General features: G+C 35.5%; 1 non-coding gene and 1 pseudogene across 1 annotated transcript; both read left to right on the top strand.

The window, feature by feature from the left end:
- Nucleotides 1-8,556: 8,556 nt before the first annotated feature.
- Nucleotides 8,557-8,644, top strand: LOC113354777. The gene has a single exon (XR_003361995.1). It is a non-coding gene; the product is annotated as a small nucleolar RNA Z223 (small nucleolar RNA).
- A 276-nt stretch (nucleotides 8,645-8,920) lies between these two features.
- LOC113354886 lies at nucleotides 8,921-8,990 on the top strand (annotated as a pseudogene).
- Nucleotides 8,991-21,675: the final 12,685 nt, after the last annotated feature.

Below are 21,675 nucleotides of genomic sequence, written 5' to 3'. Positions count from 1 at the left end.
GACATACCCATGTGTAAATTGGCTTCGACCCATGCTTCTTGATGTCCCTCTGATGCTCTTCCTGCTCCAATTGATGTACTGCAACCCTAGCTCGAGTTGTTTCATCAACTCCACACCTAGGTCAGAGAGATGTGGGTTTGGGGAAACGACTAGGCTAGGAAGAGAAAACTGTGGTACGTACGGGTTTTGGTAGAGGCGGAGAGGGGTGTAGTGAAGCTCGAGGAGCAGCAGTTGCAGGCTGCCATGGTCGGGTGGAAGGAGGAGATGGCAGAGTTTTCTCTGTAGACGGAGTGGAGGAGAAGAGCTCGATGTTTGGGAAGAAGGGTCCGTTTGGTTAGGGGTATAGGGTTCTGATGCTAGGGTGTGAGGCGAACGTATCAAAGGTTGATGCTCAGCGAAGCGAAAGCGTAGGATGAAAAGATGATGGAATGATCCAACGGCGCGATAGGAACGACCATTGGATGATGAGATACAACAAAACTGACGGCTTCAGATGGAGTTAGGTACTATAGTGTTTGACGGGAGCTTCGGAGTTTGATGCACAATGATGAGGCGACCGTTGGATGATGAGATGGATCCAATCTGACGGCTCTCATGGAAATGGGTATGGATAATGGAAATGGATTTGGGTAAGGGTCTTGGGTCTTGGGCATGCCAAGCCCATATCTTCTTTAAGAACAATTCTTCCTCTTCAAGCCAACTTCTAGTTGATCCGGCTCTTGCAAACATCATTCTTCGCTTCCTCCTAGCGGGAGTCTTTGCCGTTCCTTTGCTATTTTTGCTCCGTGAGATAACCAGGCTTTATTTAGTACCTAAAAATGCAAAATTAATCAATAAAAGTATTTATTCTTGAAAACAACGAAAACACAGAATATGGGATAAAATGTAGAATTAATGCACAAAAGATGAGTTAAATGCCAAGAAAAATATATAGAAATATGCACTTTTAAGCACTCATCAGAAGGCTTTCCTCATATCTAATTTTACATCCATGTATTGTTTTTTGGTCTTCTTCCTCTTCATGCAATGAATCAGTTCGTGGGATAAGGTGATATTATCACTGATTTGCCTTCCAGGGACGTATGCTCCCTGCATTGGAGAGATAAACTTGTCGAGATGAACCTTCAGTCTAGTTTCCATGATCTTTGTAATTAACTTGTATGTTGAGTTCCATTGAGCAATTGGCCGATAATCCCTGGAGTGTGAGGTAGTTTGGTTTTTGGAATGAGGCATAGGTTTGTCTTGTTCATTTTCTTCAGTAATCTCCCTGTGATAAAGAAAGATTGCACCATCTTCATGACATCTTCTTTTACAACTGACCATTGGCTTTGGAAGAAACCTGGAGGGATCTACCAATACGAGATTTGATTTTTCCTGTTCCGTGCTTGTTACTAGTCCAAGTAAAAGGGTTTCCATGGAAGCCTAAATCTACAAGACCCGTATTAAGAACGGTTTGAGCTAGCTTAGAATCTTTAGAATAAGAGCCATTACTATTACTTCTTTCATTGTCATGCAATGTGAGATTGAAATCCCCAATGAGAACCCAAAGAGCATTAATGTCATAATTTTCACACACAGTTTGAATAAACTCCCATTGGGATTTACTCTCTTGAGGATAGGGAGAACCATAAACACAAGATAAGAACCAAGTATGTTTGGTAGGGTTACTAGTAACTAGAAAATGAATCATATTTTTATCATGATAGATAATTTCTAATTCAAAACCATCTTTCCACAACAAGCAAATGCCTCTAGCTCTACCAATTGATGGAACATAGAAAATATTAGGAAAGTTTAAGGGTTTAGTAATCCTAATGATTTTATCAGAGTTTATTTTAGTTTCTTGAAGGAAAAGAATATCTGGATCTAACATTTTATTAAAATCCTTGGCATAATTCCTAGTTTCTTTGTCTGCAAAACCATTACAGTTCCAAGCGATGATTTTCATATTGGGAATTTTAAGACAGTGCTTTCCTTTAAGAGAGAAAATAGACCAGGTAAAACAAAAGATGATATGAGGAAAAATATTATAAGAATCTAAAAAGTTACTGAGATTAAACTAGTTAAGAAGGTTGTAGGATATACATACCTGAGCAGCTTCTTCTTTGGAATTGCCAGTGGGAGCAGGATGATTAACTTCTGAAACCAAAGGAAACACTTCCGAGTTCATGTTGGTGTTCATATTGTTATGAGTGATATTCTCAATATTTGCTGGTGGAGTAACATGAATATTATGGGGATTCATATAAGATTCATTATTGAGAGTTGAGTTTCTCATGCGCTTTGTTTGGCGAGAATCATCAGTTGAGTCCTCCATAGGCAGTTCGTCAGACATATTGGTATGAATGCTCCTTTCACCCTCATTTGCTTCGTACACATCCCTTTCCTCTCTCATATATTGTTCATATTCTTCTTGCGTTAAGCTATCCAGATGCATAAGATAGTTATATTTCATGCAGTTATGTTCTTGGTGGTCAATAACAAAGCACTTATCACAGATTTTTTTGGGTTGTAAATCCCAGTGATAGCGGATCCATGCATATTGTCCTGCCAAAGTTTTCCATCAGCCTCCTCTGTATAAGGGTTTCTTAAGATCCATTTCTATTCTAGCTTTCACCGTGTTTCCATACCTCGGACGACAGTTTTCTGGTTTTGTTGAGATCTTTTTCCCCATGAAACCAATAGCTTCATCTATGACGGTGACATTCATATGTTCAAGTTTCAAGTACTTGAATTGAACATTGAATTCTTGATGAGAAAAGACGTAATCTTTTGCCGGAGTGCCTGCTACATACTTTTTAATGGCAAATAAAGCTTCATCAATCAGCCATGGTCCGTTTTTGATAACTTCATCTCTTTCTGCATCATTGTTTAACCTAACCAGCATTAGGTTGTGACCCATAACTCTTATTTGCTTATTTCTGTAATCCCTCCATAGTGAATTAATTTCTTCTCGAATGGTTCTCATACTGATTTTGTCTTTGTGCATTATTTTACCCAGAATAGCAAAAAACCATTCATCTGCAGCTTCAGTGATAGTTTTGTTGGTTAAACTTCAACATAGAAGTCACTAACAAGCTGGTTAGGACAAGATTAGGAAATTGATGTAATCCTAAGGGAATTAGAAGTCATCTAGTTCTAAGAAAAGGAAAGACATGTAATAAGGTAATAGGACTAGGAAAAGGAATTCATAGTTCTATATATATATGATCACCAAAGTTGTGGTTGATCATATGAGCAAGATTAGAGCTTGTGTTTTGTTTTGGGAGATTTTCTAAACATCAATAAAGAGATTTGTCTTTATATAAGCTAAGTTTCATCTTGCAGTTGCCATTAATTGGTATCAGAGCTTGTTTCTGAGCCATGGAAAACGAAACCACCATTGTGGGTGCAAAACAGTTCACGCCACCATCAATACAAGTTCCAATCCTCAACGCCAAAAACTACACAGTATGGGCCATGAGAATAAAGGTACTGATGAAAATCTACAAGGTGTGGGAAACAATTGATCCTGGTACATTGGACCCAGACAAAAACAATGTTGCCATTGGATTACTTTTTCAAGCAATACCAGAATGTCTTGTTCTACAAGTTGGTGAACAGGAAACTTCAAAGAAAACTTGGGATGCAATAAAGGCACGTAATCTCGGGGCTAATCGAGTTAAAGAAGCCCGTCTGCAAACCTTAATGTCTGAATTTGAAAGAGTGAAGATGAAAGACACTAATAATATTGATAGCTTTGCAGGAAAGCTATCAGAGATAGCCTCAAAAGCTGCGTCACTTGGACAATCCATTGATGAAGATAAACTGGTAAAGAAGTTTCCCAATAGTTTACCAAGATCCAAGTATATTCATATCATAGCTTCTCTCGAACAAGTCTTAGATTTAAAGAAGACTAGTTATTAAGATATAATTGGAAGATTGAAAGCATATGAAGAGAGAATCCTTGATGAAGAAAACAATGGAGAAACTCAAGGAAAACTCTTGTACACAAACTCTTACCAACAAAACTCTGCGACAAGAGGAAGAGGTCGTGGAAGAGGTGGTAGAGTAAACAGAGGCCGAGGAAGGGGAGGAAGGTTTAACTCACAAGATAGAACAACAAGTCAGAATGATCAAAACCAAGGGAAAGAAAAGAAGGATAGATCAAACATTATTTGTTACAGATGTGATAAACCAGGACACTTCTCCTCTGTATGCCCTGAAAGAATACAAAAGATGGAAGAAGCAAACAAGAATGAAACAAGGGAAGCAAATACAACTATTTTCATGCACGAAGTTGTATTCTTAAACGAAGGGAAACTAATACCAAAGAACTACGAATCAAAGGATGGAGAAGAAGGAATCTGGTATTTAGATAATGGAGCCAGCAATCACATGACTGGTAAGAGACACTACTTTTCTGAACTCAATGAGAAAATCAAAGGACAAGTGAAGTTTGGGGATGGATCTTCTGTAGAAATTGAAGGGAAAGGATCAATTCTATTTCATAGCAAGACCGGAGAACAGAAGCTTGTCACAAACATCTACTTCATCCCAAACTTACAAAGCAACATTCTAAGTTTAGGACAAGCTACAGAAGTTGGATGTGATGTTAGAATGCGACAAGATTATCTAACAGTTCATGACCCAAGTGGAAGACTTTTAGTTAGAGTCTCACGTTCACAGAATAGACTCTACAAGATAAGTCTCATGATTGGAAGACCATTGTGTCTGAATATGAGACTGGAAGATCATACATGGAAGTGGCACGCAAGGTTAGGACACATAAGCTTTAGAACTTTAAAGGCAATGTCTCAGAACAAGATGGTTCGAGGGCTACCACAGATAAACGATGAATCAAGGATCTGTGAATCATGTTTAGTTGGGAAACAAACGCGTCAAGGTTTTCCAAAAGCAACAACATTCAGAGCCTCAAAGCCATTCGAGCTTCTTCATGCTGATTTATGTGGTCCTATTACACCACAAACCCTTGCAAATAACAAATACATATTTGTTATTATAGATGACTTCTCAAGATATATGTGGTCTATTCTTATGAAATAAAAGAGTGAAGCATTTGACAGATTCAAAGCTTTCAGAAATCTGATAGAAAAAGAGTTAAAAGAGGAGGTCAAAATGCTTAGAACTAATAGAGGAGGAGAGTTCACTTCCGCAGAGTTCAACAAGTTCTGTGAGTCAAATGGAATCAAAAGGAAACTCACAACACCATATACACCACAAAAAAACGGAGTGGTGGAGAGGAGAAACAGGACTCTAATGGAGATGACAAGAAGTTCTTTAAAGGCTATGCAGGTACCTAATTATCTATGGGGAGAATATGTACGACACTCCACATACCTAATAAACAGGATACCTACGAAAGATCTGAAATACATGACTCCATATGAAATTTTGCAAAAGAGAAAACCAAATATAGATCATTTAAGAGTGTTTGGTTGCAAAGCATACACAAAAGTTGATTCTGCAACTCTTAAGAAACTGGATGATCGATCTCAGACTCTTGTGCATCTAGGAATTGAGTCTGGATCCAAAGCTTACATATTATTCAATCCAACAACGAAAAGAGTAATAGTGAGTCGAGATGTGGTATTCGATGAAAAAGCAAATTGGAACTGGAAAGAAACTAATGATGGACTAAGTAAGGATCCAGGAATGTTTCACATGAGATGGGGTCAAGTAATTAATGAAGGTGAAGGACCCATAATCATCAATACCAATGGAAACAATGATGTTAATCAAGAAGAAGAAGAGAATAATGAAAACACTGAGAATAACGAAGAAGTAGAAGAAGAGGAGATCGATGAAATAACTCAACCCATTCCACTGCGAAAATCAACAAGACAGATATAAAATCCACAGTATCTGGAGGATTATGTTCTTCAAGATGCAGAAGAATGTGAGATTATGCTACTTTCTGTTAATGATGAATCAAGGAATTTTCAGGAAGCAAAGGTCTCGACTAAATGGACACAAACATGTAGAGAAGAAATGATTTCAATCAACAGAATTAAGACTTGGTTTCTAGTTGATAAGCCAGGTGGGGTAAAAGTGATTGGTCTTAAGTGGATCTTCAAAATAAAACGGAATGCTAATGGTACTGTCAAAAAATATAAGGCAAGACTTGTAGCTAAGGGATACGTTCAAAAATCAGGCATAGACTTTGATGAAGTTTTCACACCAGTTGCTAGACTAGATACAATTCGTCTCTTAATAGCAGAAGCAGCATCAAACTCATGGGAAATTCACCACTTGGACGTTAAGACAACATTCTTACATGGTGAATTGCGAGAAGATGTGTATGTTGAACAACCATAAGGTTTTGAAGTAAAAGGACAAGAGCATAAGGTTTATAAGTTATCAAAAGCTCTATATGGTCTAAGACAAGATCCTCGAGCCTGGAATACAAAGTTATATCAAATATTAAGAGAAATCAGATTTGTTAATTGCTCTAAAGAAACATCAGTATATAGAAGAGAAGAAAAGGGAACGCTTCTTGTGATTGCAGTCTATGTAGATGATCTATTTTTGACTGGCAACTCCCTTAAGGTGATCAATGAGTTCAAGAGAGAAATGTTATCAAAGTTTGAGATGTCAGACCTCGGAAAACTCACTTATTACCTTGGCATAGAAGTCCATCAAGGAGTAGATGGGATTCAGATCAAACAAGAAGCTTATGCAAGGAGAATTCTGAAAGAAGCAGGAATTGAAACTTGTAATCCAACTAAGATACCAATGGAGTTTGGACTTAAAGTTTCAAAGGCACAAGAAGAACCAGAGATTGATTCAACGAGTTATAGAAGAAATGTTGGATGCCTAAGATACTTATTACACACAATACCAGATTTGTCTTTCTCTGTGGGAGTAGCAAGCCGTTATATGCAGAGTCCACGCAAGTCTCATGGTGATGTAATAAAGAAGATATTGAGATATCTAAGAGGAACAATCAGCTACGGATTGAAGTATGGTCGAGGAGGATCAAAAAGAATTGTTGGGTATAGTGACAACAGTCATAATATTGACCAAAATGATGGAAAAGGTACAACTGGTCATATATTTTATCTAGGAGAAGCACCTATTACATGGTGTTCACAGAAGAAAGACACTGTAGCCCTCTCATCCTGTGAAGATGAGTTTATGGCCGCAACAGAAGCAGCTAAACAATCAATATGGCTTCAAGAACTGTTGGGTGAAATCAAAGGAAGAGAACCTGAAAAAGTTCTCATCAAGATTGAGAATAAGTCTGCAATTACACTCACTAAAAATCCAGTGTTTCATGGGAAGACGAAACACATTCACAAAAGGTATCATTTCATACGAGAATGTATCGAGAAGGAGGTCATCAACGTTGAACACATACCAGGAACTGAGCAGAAAGCAGATATATTGACAAAGGCATTAGCTCGGATCAAGTTTGAAGAAATGAGACAATTGATTGGAGTACAAGATATGTCTCGGGTAAGGTTGAAGCTTAACGGGGAGAATGTTGGTTAAACTTGAACTTAGAAGTCACTAACAAGCTGGTTAGGACAAGATTAGGAAATTGATGTAATTCTAAGGGAATTAGAAGTCATCTAGTTCTAAGAAAAGGAAAGACATGTAATAAGGTAATAGGACTAGGAAAAGGAATTCATAGTTCTATATATATATGATCACCAAAGTTGTGGTTGATCATATGAGCAAGATTAGAGCTTGTGTTTAGTTTTGAAAGATTTTCTAAACATCAATAAAGAGATTTGTCTTTATATAAGCTAAGTTTCATCTTGCAGTTGCGATTAAGTTTGTGGGGATCCAACAACTTTTCTTCTTTCAGTTGGGACTTGGATTGTTGCAGATCGGAGTTGTCTTGACAACTCATTCATTTTGTTTGCACGGGAGTTTGAGCTTCTGTCTCATTTTTCTTCTTTCTTCGACGGAGCAAACAAAATGGAGAATTAGAAAACCCTAGATCTCCTTAATACTCTTAGGTGGTCTCCTTCATCTCTCTCAATTCATCTTCTACATCTCTTTGGGAACATGGGTTTTCTACTTTTGATGTTGGTGTCACTGATAGGATTTGGGAACATCGGTTTTAGTTCATCTTCTAAATCGAGTTCTTAATGGCTTTCAGTGGAGAAGGGAAGAAGGAAGAGGATTAAAGCTGTGTGAAGGTATAACTTTATTCCATGTACTTTTTATTTAAGAAATTGGATTTTTAGGCTGATTATAATTAGGTATAACTTTATTCCATGTTCTTTTTGTTTAAGTAATCTTGTTTCAAGCTGTAACATTAAGGTTGCAATGCCAACTTCTTGGATTTCAGTTTGTTGCCCTTGAATTTTTGTGGGTTTAGTCTGCAATGCTTTTTGTTTTAATGTGTTGGATCTCAGTTGACATCAATTTGTGATTTTGAGTTTATTCTTATAAGCATAACCGAGTCTGAAAAGCTACTCACAGACTCTCAAGTTGAGGTAAACTTCTGAAAATTTTGAATTTCTTGATATGAGCCAATGTAGATAGACTGAACGAACTAGGGTTAGATATTTTACTCGGTTATGTTATTGAGTTAATTGTGGAATTCGGCAGTGATGATCATTACACAGCTTTATGCCAGTTCTGCTTCAGAAAATTCTTGATAGAGAGCTGAAATATGTCTGAGCCTAGTTTGTTTATCTTTTGATAGAAGTGTGTATGAAACTTTTATAAAGATTTGTGAGTTGAATCAAGTGTTATTGAGAAGCCTATGATGATGTTATCCATTTAGTTGAGATGTAGTGGAACTGAGATCTTGTTTATTCCATTGACTCTAGAAAAAAATCTCCATTTTAATTGGTCTCATATTCCATTGACTCTAGAAAATCTAATTTCTTCTTCTTCTTCATTCTCTTTTGCTTTTTATTCTGTTGTTCGATTGTTTCTTGATTTGAGGTTGATTGATTTATCCGCATGAGGAAGTGAACCCACCTAAAAGATAGGAAGTGCCGTATGACACTTTTAAATGCAGCAGTTTGATTTCGACATTTCGTTTATTCCTATTAAACCAAGAAACTTCTACTGAAATTTGGATTGATTTTGATCTGTTTGATTTAGAATTTCCAAATTCTTTCGATTTCAGATCATTGCAAGTCCAATCTATTTAGATTAGTATTGGCGGTGGTGGTTGTTTCGTTTCTTTCTGCTGTGTGTATGAGTTGGAAAGGGAGTCTGATGGTATTTATATTTCTATTTCTTGTGATTTTTCTCTAATTTTGTTTTGCTTTGATTTGGAAATGGTAGGGAATTGTTTTTGTTCTGTATGAATCTACTTTGCTCCTGTTTAGGAGTTTCATTGGTGATTGTTAATGCTTGTATATTGTATGGTGATATATATGGAAAAGAGTACCAAATTAGGTGAGAGGATAAACTATCATGGTTTATGAGTATTGAACAAAATCAACAGCTAATTTCTCAGTATTGAACAAAATAATTGAAACGGGTAGTCATGCATGCAATCAAATAAAGCATAATGTCTCAAGATATTGAGAGAAAGAAAGTGATCTTTAACCTGGAACAACAAGAGAGAGAAGAGCAGAAATTCGCAATGTGGAGAGAGAACTGAGATGAATTTGGAGAAGGAAGAAGAGTAGAATTTGATTTTCTCGGATTGATTGATTGGAACAGAAACAGAATTGAAGTTTGAACAGAAAAAGAAGTGAATTGAAACCCTTGAAGAAAAATGATTAACTTCAAAGAAAATCATTCAATCTTCTGGTGATGATTGTACTCTTCTTCCTTCTCCAAATCCACCTCAGAATAACCATTTAAATCCAATCAATCTATCCCAAGACCCTGTGAAAGCTCTAGATTTAATGGTAAGTGAAAGCCATTCTTTTATATGTTTCCTCTGCCCATTTATCCAAAAGAAAGAATGTACAATAGTGAATTTTTTTTACCGATAGTGTACTAGTGATTTCAATTAATTGTGAAACGTCATGATAGTTGTTAGTAATGGTTACTTTAGATAACTAGCAACAAGTCTGAAATATTATTAGCTGCATATCGATCAGTTTTCGGCTAGTGTTAAGCTCGAGATCTCAACAACCCCTTTTTTTTTCCGAGCATGGTGGCACCTTTTCATTTCGTTTTCTTTGTATGTCTTTCGAAATGAATTATGTTTCTCTTAGTCAAAAAGTTAGCGACCATATTTAGGTTTCTGTTTCTCTATCCAAATAAATTATTATAGTCGATACAATGAAAAAAAGTGAAAATTAGGCGGAGGCCCAAAAAAAAAAAATATTCTTATTGTCAGACCCACAATTAATTTTAGATACCTTGACACCCAAAATTATCCGAAATTATTAAGAATCAATACATAACTGATTATGCATACTATTTTTTCAGGCATAACTCGTTATGCAGCCTAATTTTTCAGGGGTATAATTGGCAACGCAACTTGAATATAACATATCTAAAAATCCGCGCCTTGGAATTTTACAAATTTTATATCGTTGGAAATCTTTTTAAGAGAGTTACACAACGAGTACAAACAACAATATCAAATTTTGTTTTTCACGAAAAAATCGGAGGTGATCATCATTTTAGGCAAAATTTTCGAAAATTTGATACATAACCATTATGCAGCCACCAAAAAGGATGCATAACGCATTATTCAGACACATAACGAATTATGCAACCATTTTCTCCACTGCATAACAAAGTTATGCATCTATAACAAGTTATGTAGCCATTGTATTAGTGCGTACATAAAAAATTGATGCATAATGCATTATGCATCTGTTAATTTATGCATAACATGTTATGCATCCATTTCCTTCGATGCATAAAAGATTATGCATCAATTTTTTTAATTCACTTACAAAAATATGGTTGCACAATACTTTATGTATCCATTTTCTCGACTACATAACATGTTATGCAAATATTATTGTAGGTGCATGACAAGTTATGCGGCCTTTTTTTTTTGTTGGTTTCAGTACTAACAAAAAAATAGCTGCATAACGTGTTATACAACCATTCTCTGGACTGCATCACAAACTTTGCATAAAAAAAAGGCTGCATAACTTGTCATGCACCTAAACTAATAGTTTTATAACGTGTTATGCTACCATTTTCGGAACTACATAACAAGTTATGCGACAAATTTTGTAAATACATAACAGGTTATGCAACCATATTCGTGGTTGCATTAGGGATTATTCAACCATTTTTTTACCAACTCAATCATCTCCACAAGTTGTGGAGCTCTGCTACTAAAACAAGTGAGCTTTTGTAGGGTCGTTAAATACAGATTTTTTGTTTCCTTCCAGCTGTCTCGTGAACCACCCGCTTCATAAGCATAAATTCCCTAGAGGAGTAGCGAATAGAAGACGGGTTTAGTTCTTTGTAGACGTATACTTTGAGCATTCGTTCCATTAGTCCATAACTTATAAAATTATATGCTCTAATTTGTCAACTAGTCCTACTAACAACACCAATCAGTGGGTGGATTTGTCATGTTTAGCGGAAGAATGAAGGAGTACTGATCTTTCTTCTCCTAGATTGCGCAATATTCACATAGTAATATACATGTGCAGCAAATTTAATTACAGTTGAGGATATTGTACCACCGAGAGCATAAAAAAAAAAATCAAGAGCAGTCGCTATAAGACAGCGGAATACAGATCAATTACCTTTTGAATGTGGAAATATTCAGAATAGGAGGAGCATACAGATTTGTGTCACTATCTACGATTGGAGCATTCTCAATTTGACTGGAGTATTCCGATTCCCGACAAATAGCCTAATTTGAGATTCCAATGGAGAAACAAGGTTCCCAACAAATTCTTAAATATGAGCACCAACAACAATTACAAAATCATAAATTCTTAAATATGAGCACCAACAACAATTACAAAATCATAAGAAGACCATATCAGCAGCAAGTACAAAATTATAAAAAGAATTTAAGGTTTCGATTAACTAAGAGTATTCCAATAAAGTTTAGAAACCAGATCTAATTAAAACGAATCAAAAAAAAGAAAAAAAAAATCTTCAAACCACAAAGAAACGATGAAACCTAAAAACCTGCTCATGAAATTGAAATTCTTCTGCTGAAAAAAATCCCCATGTTAGCTACTCAGTGTCGAGAATTGGCTGTTTCTAGAAAAATCAGAAAAAAAAAGAAACGGAGAAGAAAGAAGAATGATAAAAAAAAAGAAAACCATTTTCTTTTAAATCTGGGTCTGTTAAGAATTTTCTAGGAAAAATGGGTACGCGTGTGAATTTCCACGCCCGTAGGTTTGAGGATGATGAGAAATTGATAAATAGGTTTGGTAGTAATTTTCACATGAAAAAATAGTTACATAAGACAAGAAAATTGAAGCATCTAGGTCTTTATCCTTGGTAGAGCTGTGGTGAAGATGCCTCGATTTTTTAGTTGGGGGACAAACATGAGTAGTAAGATGGACCTATCGTTCAGCCCTAGAAGGTATCGTTCGCTCCCCATTAACATGTAAACAGTTCTCACAATTAATAAATGTTCGAACACAGAACTTGATACCATCGTGACAATGGTGCTTATCTAGTACAATGATTATATACCAAAAGCATCTTTCCAAAGAATATTTTTTAGCTCGTCCGGAAAATCATCTGTTTCAGTCTCGCCAGGGGCAATCCCTTTTTACTTATTCAAACATCAAGTCTATTATTCTTTTTTCCATTTTTGCTAGATAATATGCAGCTGCATTAAAAACCCTTGGAAATCTAGTCAAATCTCGTACATATGGGCCATTATGAGGTAACAAACTCAGATCGCAACCATCAGTCCAAGTTAAATACTCTGCACGCCAATTGCAAATAGATGGATCATATGGACCAGCTGCGCTCGTACCCCCCATTAAGATGGTTGTGCTTCTGCTAACAATCTCGAAATCAGGCATTTCGATCTTCTACCTCAGAAGGCTTGGGAGATCGATCTCGAGGCTGTTGAAGCTCTTTCTGATCAAAATACGGTTGCAATTGTGGTCATAAATCCTGGAAATCCATGTGGAAATGTATACACGTACGAGCATTTGAAGAAGGTGAGCATGTTTTTGTTACTTTTCCTTCGAAACTTCAATTTTCACCTATCCGAATTCTTCGATTATTGGCGTAAAGTTGTGTTATCGTCGACAGCTGCTATCGTGGCGTATCAGTGGTAGGCTGTCATACTCATTATCGATTTTTTTTTTGTTCCGATGAGATTATACAAGTAACATTGCTCATTTTGACACTGCTTGCTCGCGAGGAAGTCAGTTTTTAGTAATGGATGTGGCACAATGCTACGTTACCTCCAAGTATAGTCATTTGTTCCCCATCGAAGGTCTGCTAGTTTTTAGTCATTTCAAGTATACTTAGAAGAATGTTAAAATGCTCGTACATCTGTTAATACAGCGTAATTGTCACGTAATTTATTATCATCTTTGTGTGTAAGACACTGGATTAGCTTTAGTTTTATTGACGCAAGCTCAAGGATAGGACTCACTGATACGTGAAAACTGGACACCGTTTAAACTCATTGAAAACTAATTTCTAAATCACGGCAAGGGGCTTTGGACATCCTTAAAATCCCACCTATGTGCAAGCCCAGCCATTTAAAACTACAAAAGTATTTATTTCTTGTGCATTGAATTTTTTTTTTCCAAATTTACTCAATCATGCCTGAAAATCAGATCCCATATCAAAACAGTGGATCTAAAAATCTAATTACGTATGTGCAACCCCAAATCCGAGGATATGAGTAGGTATTTTATGTTTTGTTGGGGCGAGTTAGTCAAATAGGAAAAAAGGAATGCTACTATGTTAAGTTGTGCTATTTTATGTTTCGTTAACTTCTATTGTGGAACCAAACGTCATTGCCCTCTTATGATTTGGTATGAACGATTCTAGTAATTGGTGTAACCGACCCTAAGTAATCACCATGAGATGGTATGATTGATCCTTGTAATTGGTGTTACCAATCCTAAGTAATTGGTGTGACCGATCATAGTGTTTGTGTGATGGATCCTTGTAATTAGTATAACCGATCCTAGTGACTGGCATGACCAATCACAAGTAGATACCATGAGTATATGGAACCGATCCTTATAATTGGTATGACCGATCCTAGTGACTGGTGTGACCGATCACAAGTAGGTACCATGATTAGGTACAACCAATCCATGTGATTGGTATAACCGATCCGAACCCATGTATGTGACTTGGTAGGACCGATCACATCTAACCATTAACTTGGTATGACCGATCACATAGTAGACTTGGAATCTTGGTAGAACCACTTGTTCGGAAGTGTGGTAGAACCGATTCCAAGATGCATACTTATTCGGAACAAGGATTTGCAGTATAAAAATGTCAACATACTTTGAACATGAGCAGTAACTCTTTTCATTTATTTTTCAAAGATATTCTTTGGTTCTCAAGCTAGATGATCCTGTACCGAAATAAATCGAGAATCTTTTAATTAGAGTTTTGGTTTTATATGCTTTAATTACCAGCAATTAATGCACAACTCTAGAGAATAAAAATTGGTAATGTGCATCTATTAGTTGAAGATTTTTTATTTAGAGATTTTGGAAATATTGGACAAACATTTATTGGAATTAGGAAAACCAAATTTGCCATTCATTTCCAATCTAAGAGTGTTTTCGGAAATTCCTTGGTGTCCAAACATCCTTGGTCTATTAGTACCTAATTTTGCATTTATAGAAAACTATCCTAAGAGCCAGGAAAACTACATTCTTTTTATTTCTGGTGGGGTCGTCTATTTGGAGTGGAAAGCATCATAATTAGGTGAAAATCTTACGACCGCTCGTTTAAAGAGTATGTGGGATCAAGAATCTCTACGAGTACCGTTGGTGGGAAACTAGATAATAGCAGTGTTATTAGTTTTCGATTTGATTTGATTGACTAACTGTTGTCGAAATTTTGATTTCACCTAGTTTGTTTATTCTTGAGAATCTTCTCTTCTGATATAAGATTCACTGAGACTAGATCAAAGTATCGATGGGATCTTTAGAACTATTTGTAGATCTAAAGACGCCTTGTGATGATCCATTGTTAACCAACTCCGTTCTGTGTGTGATTGATCACGAGAAGATTCAAGTGGTGTGGGGTAGGTATTTGAAGATACAAGAAGATTTAAAGAGGAAGAAGAATTCTTATTACTTTTCGTATCTTGTGGATTTAGTGCACAAACCTTGATCGGACGGCATCCAACTAGAATCGGTTTATCTGACTGATTAGTTGCGCGAGATCGGCTTTCTCTATAGTTTCTCTTTGAGATTTATATCGATTGCGTGTGAATCTAAACTTAACTATTTAGGTGGTTATTAGATAGATTGATCTAACCAGACAAAGGAGTTTATTAGATTAAACATAAGATCCTTTATCAACGACTCATCTATATCTTGCTGATTAGAGTGGTTACCAAATAGATTGTTCCTTTGTTGTGTGGAATACGATCCAAAGGACTTGTTATTCACATGCGGGACTCTCGAAGTCGAAGTCACAACGATACTAAGGGAACTAAGTAACTAGGCGTAGTCTGCTTCGTCTCAACTATACGAAGTTGGTATTTGATTTGTATAGAGGCTTAATTCTGAGAGTATTCAAAACTGGACTAGGTCCCGGGGTTTTCAGCATTTGGAGTTTCCTTGTTAACAAAATCTTGTTGTGTCTTTTACTTTGTTTTCTGCATTATAATTATTATTACAATTAAGTAAAATACACAAGTACATTAACTTCGTAAAACTTGATAGTGATGCCATAGAGTTTCGATTATTACCGAACCTATATTATCAAGTATACACTTTCTTGTTGTATCGTCGTGATCTTTTATCCATAGTCAATCACAAAAGTGATCTTATTGTCGTATCGTCTCGATCTCGTATCCATAGTCAATCACACAAGTGATCTTGTTGTTGTATTATTTCGAACTTGTATCCGTAGACGATCACATGAAGTTTAAACCGAATTGTCGTAGTGTCTTGACTCTGTCCATAGATATTATGGTGTATTTGGGTACCCCGTCTTTTCAAACCGTATAAGAGTAACACTATAGTGGCACAAGAACACAAAACAATCAAAATGTAAATCAGTAAGCAATTAGTGGCATCTTGTACAGTCATCTAATAACTAAAAACAATCACAAGTATGTAAGGAGATTATTACTGAGAGATCAGGAACAAAACCATTTCAAAACTACACCCAATTTAACACCTGAAATATAACTGAACCAATGGAACCCATCAACGATAATCTCCAACAAACACTTGTTGGCAAGAACACATCATATCACACATAGATAAACTTAAAGCTAACAGTATACAATGAGCTGAGCTAACTCTTCTCAACTACTCACTCAATCTTTAGAATTTTAGTTTCCAAAAATAGCTCAAGACTCAAATCTAAAAAATCAGAATACAACCATATTTAGTTGAAACATGAAATTAAGCATTTTCTCAGCTCATATTAATGAGTTAGCTTTGAAGAAATAAATTTGATTGTAAATTCCTATAGAAAGAGTGACTCCTTGATATTTTTTTGGAGCATTTTTTTCTTTATCAAACCCTCGGGTCCCGTACGTTGAGAGAATGGCTTTTCTCCAAAGCATTTCTTTCCCCGAGTTGAACCTCCACCACCAATTTGAGAATAAGGCGTTGTTCATATTCCTTCGAGATTTGATTCTTAAACTCAAACTTTTTAGCGGCTTACAAGAAGTTTTGTAATCAGTCAAGTGGTAGCCCTTTTTATCTTCACTGGGGTCCCATAGAAAATTTCTTCCATATCGGGGAAAGGCCAGAGCTACACCACTGAAGTTAGAACATCTCAAACATGGTTAGAAGTTTGAACCTAGCATATATACCTCCCATATTTTTGAGATCTTTACTGGAGCATAGCCAACCTACTTAAACTAGATAAGAAGAAAATAAAGGGATATCTTAGTTGATATATGACTCAGCATGGAAACAAATATTAAGAAGAGACGTAGAGACAATCAACAAATGTACCAGTTTAATATCATAAATTATGATTAAATATGATGGTTACATCAAATTAATTAAAAACATACTAGATGTTCAAGATTCACCTAAGATAACTACATAAACAGAAAAGAACATTAACATAAAAAACCCCATTCCATGGATGTTCTTATTTTAAGCTTTTTCACTTGACAACCAACTGTTGAACCAACTTCAAAGACCTGGGTCTTAAGGACATTCTCCATCCAACGGATGTTTTACAGGGATCTTGCGACAACAGCACCAGCAAACGAGAAGAAGGATCAAGAAAACCACTATGACAGCAACAGTAATCGAGGCTATTTGCCAGTCTTTAAGGTGCGTCGGTGGATCCTGGTAAGAAATGGGTCCTTCTAAATCCATTATCCTACAAAACACAAGAAAGTTTTATTCTTGGTCTTCCTAATAGGAGAGTTGATGGCTTAATGCAATGCAGGAATAAGAAAATTTAACTAATGAAGGAACCAGTAGGCTAGCAATTGAAATCTCAACTGTGTAAATAAATTTTATTATCTATGGTTAGTGTAAACTGAAATTTTTAGAAGGAACCAAAGTTTTGACCCAAAATCAAAGAATTTTGAGCAATCAAATAACATAGTTATAATACATTTTTCGAGTAAACTATTTATTCGATCTTGATTTATTAGATCTTGATTAAAAATAAGAACTAAAAGATGAAGTAAAAAAAATATTAAATAAGAGCGAACATATCGATGTAAAATCTTATAAAATAATAACACATTTTGGGTCACTTTATATTATCATAATGTGTTTACTATACACAATAATACTAATAACTCAATTAAGAAAATATGTTTTATGTGATTAAATACATAAATAATATATGTGATTCTTCTGGAAAAACATGAAAAATTGTGATATAAGTTGAGTCCCTTCATTTTAAACCCATTATATGTTTTTCTACATCAGTTGTGTCCATTAGTTTTAGAACGGTTATCATTTTAAATTCATTGTTTGAAAAACATGTTGATTGTTGTCAAAGATATGTCCATAATTTGACCAAAAAACACGAAGATTAATTATGTGTCCATATATTTTAAAGTTATTGTGTCCTTTATTTTATACTCACTGTCTTGCCACATGACACTTTAAATTCTTTGTAAAAATGTAACAATGAATGTACTTATTGGTTGATTCATTTTATGCCCTAAATTTAATTTTAACAAAAAAGAAAAATATTAATTAATAAAGATAGGATGATTTTAGTGAATTAATAATCTATTAAAAGAACTAATGAGTTACCTAGTTACCTTGTATTGTTCAAGTTATTAGTTTGTTAATGTTCTAGAATTTGTTATACATAGAATGTCTTGTATCCTAGGAAATATTAATATTAGGAAATACTTGTATTACAAGTCTATAAGTTGTTTTAGGAATCTAAGAGAGTCTGTATAATTTGATAAGTGCATAATTCATATGATTTTAGTGTCCATTCCATACTTGTTTTAACTATTATTCTTGCATGTATTCGTATTACTACTATTGTTTTCTCTTATTTTCCTCCAACAGGTGAATCATTCAAAAAGGAGCTACAAATTGCTGAAAAGAGCTAGGAAAAGAAGTATTTCAAGTATCCAAGTTCCCAAGTCCAAGAGAAGTGGAAGAAGTGCGACGAAAAGGAGCAAAACACTCAAAATCAAGACTCAGATCAAAGACCTATACTAACTCATTCAAATTAAGTATTTCTCATCACCATCTTGAATAGAATTGAAAGATCAAAAGAATTAAAAAATAATGAGGTCAATCTTCGGACGAAGAAATTGTGGCCAAAAAGAGTTTTTATTGAATACTGAAGACACTAGGGTACGCACACCTAGTTCCGAAAATTTCTGCTGGAATTTGAGGTACGCGTACGGGTACGCATACCTATCAAGTAGGAAAACGTGTATAAGGCCTAAGGGCACATTTGGGAACGTTATTTCGTTATTTTGGGTCGGGTTCTTGAACCGAACTAAATACTTGATGGACAAGCAATGTATACCTATAAAAAGGTATTAGGTCATGGAATCAAACATCTCATATTATACTTTTGTTCTTCATTAATATTTTAGGGTTTACCCCTTTAGGGGGAAACCGGCTAATTGTGTAATCATGAGAAACTAAACCTTTATTGATTAAGGATGAATTCAATGTTCTAACCGTGAAGCTTTATTAATAATATAAATCTATTGAGAGTTTTTATCATCATCATTTTTTCTTTACCATATCTAGGGTTTATGAGTGATTCTTAGATTGATTTGGGATGCATACTAGATTAGTCTATTGATTGTTCTATCACTAGTTTAATTTATGAGATAAGTAATCGTCGATTAACTCTGTACACAAGTAGAAATCGCGAGACCTTACAGAGGTATTATGTGGAGCAATCGTGTGTGAATACAACACCGGTAATTAAACCTTCATCTAAGATTTTTAACTATTGGGATCAACCTAAATTCACAAATATTAAGGCGTTCGATTGGATTACACCTTGAGTGATCTACTACTTGGTGGTCCGTTGGATAGAATCTGGTAGTCGAGAACTTCCGTATCCAGTGATAGAAGGAGTTTTGGGGATAACACTGATCTAGCTGTTCTTCCACGGTTGGTGATGAATGGATCTTACGAACAATAGATAAGTATTCTAATCCTGTTAACGCCTGGTAACGGCGAAGGATTCCTTAATCATCCCTTTCTTCTTTATTGTCTTTTTATCTATCTCACAACCAAACCCCCTTTTGTTATTTACTTTATTTTACTGATCAAATAACCTATCAATTACACAGCTCTCTATGGGAACGATCTCTTACTACCGCTATATTACCAGTTAATTAGTGGAAACTATCTTTATTAATTTGTTGATCCTACGACAGCTCAAAACAAATTTTGGCGCCGCTTCTGGGAGCAGTCGCTAATTGATTTGTTATTTGTTTAGCTTCTTTTTAGATTTTTGTTTTATTTTCTCTATCTTGTGAGTCGTCATGTTTTCTTACGGAAATAACATGTACGGAGAACAAGACCAATCAACATATAATAGTGGTAATCAATATGGTTTTCAATCTCATTCACATGAAAACTACCAACCATCCTATGGGTATAATCAAAACCAATCTTTTGGTTATGATCAATATCCCACGGAACCTTATGGGTATTCTCATACATGTCAACAACCTTATGACAGGCATGTAAGTGAACAATCACAAGGATGGAAGGATAGTCATGCTTCTGATCAATTGTTTTCTAGTAATGTGCAGATGAAAAGTTATGAGATTCAATCAAAACCTACTCCTCTTTATCGTGCTTTTCCTTCATTTTTTCCAAAAGAAGAGATACTGACTAGGCATGTATAAACTCCTTGGAAGGCCTAAGGGCACATTTGGGAACGTTATTTCGTTATTTTGGGTCGGGTTCTTGAACCGAACTAAATACTTGATGGCCAAGCAATGTATACCTATAAAAAGGTATTAGGTCATGGAATCGAACATCTCATATTATACTTTTGTTCTTCATTAATATTTTAGGGTTTACCCCTTTAGGGGGAAACCGGCTAATTGTGTAATCATGAGAAACTAAACCTTTGTTGATTAAGGATGAATTCAATGTTCTAAGCATGAAGATTTATTAATAATATAAATCTATTGAGAGTTTTTATCATCATCATTTTTTCTTTACCATATCTAGGGTTTATGAGTGGTTCTTAGATTGATTTGGGATGCATACTAGATTAGTCTATTGATTTTTCTATCACTAGTAGAATTTATGAGATAAGTAATCGTCGATTAACTCCGTACACAAGTAGAAATCGCGAGACCTTACAGAGGGATTATGTGGAGCAATCTTGTGTGAAGACAACACCGTTAATTAAACCTTGATCTAAGAGTTTAACTATTTGGATCAACCTAAATTCACAAAGATTAAGGCGTTCGATTGGATTACACCTTGAGTGATCTACTACTTGGTGGTTCGTTGGATAGAATCTGGTAGTTGAGAACTTCCGTATCCAGTGATAGAAGGAGTTTTAGGGATAAAACTGATCTAGTTGTTCTTCCACGGTTGGTGATGAATGGATCTTACGAACAATAGATAAGTATTCTAATCCTGTTAACGCCTGGTAACGGCGAAGGATTCCTTAATCATCCCTTTCTTCTTTATTGTCTTTTTATCTATCTCACAACCAAACCCCCTTTTGTTATTTACTTTATTTTACTGATCAAATAACCTATCAATTACACAGCTCTCTGTGGGAACGATCTCTTACGACCGCTATATTACCAGTTAATTAGTGGAAACTATCTTTATTAATTTGTTGATCCTACGACAGCTCAAAACAAATTTTGGCGCCGCTTCTGGGGAGCAGTCGCTAATTGATTTGTTATTTGTTTAGCTTCTTTTTAGATTTTTGTTTTATTTTCTCTATCTTATGAGTCGTCATGTTTTCTTACGGAAATAACATGTACGGAGAACAAGACCAATCAACATATAATAGTGGTAATCAATATGGTTTTCAATATCATTCACATGAAAACTACCAACCATCCTATGGGTATAATCAAAACCAATCTTTTGGTTATGATCAATATCCCACGGAACCTTATGGGTATTCTCATACATGTCAACAACCTTATGACAGGCATGTAAGTGAACAATCACAAGGATGGAA

Source organism: Papaver somniferum, chromosome 2 (assembly GCF_003573695.1).
Source record: "Papaver somniferum cultivar HN1 chromosome 2, ASM357369v1, whole genome shotgun sequence".
NCBI classification, from domain to species: domain Eukaryota; kingdom Viridiplantae; phylum Streptophyta; class Magnoliopsida; order Ranunculales; family Papaveraceae; genus Papaver; species Papaver somniferum.
Note: the sequence above shows the minus strand (reverse complement) of the source record. Positions and strands in the feature narration are given on the sequence as shown.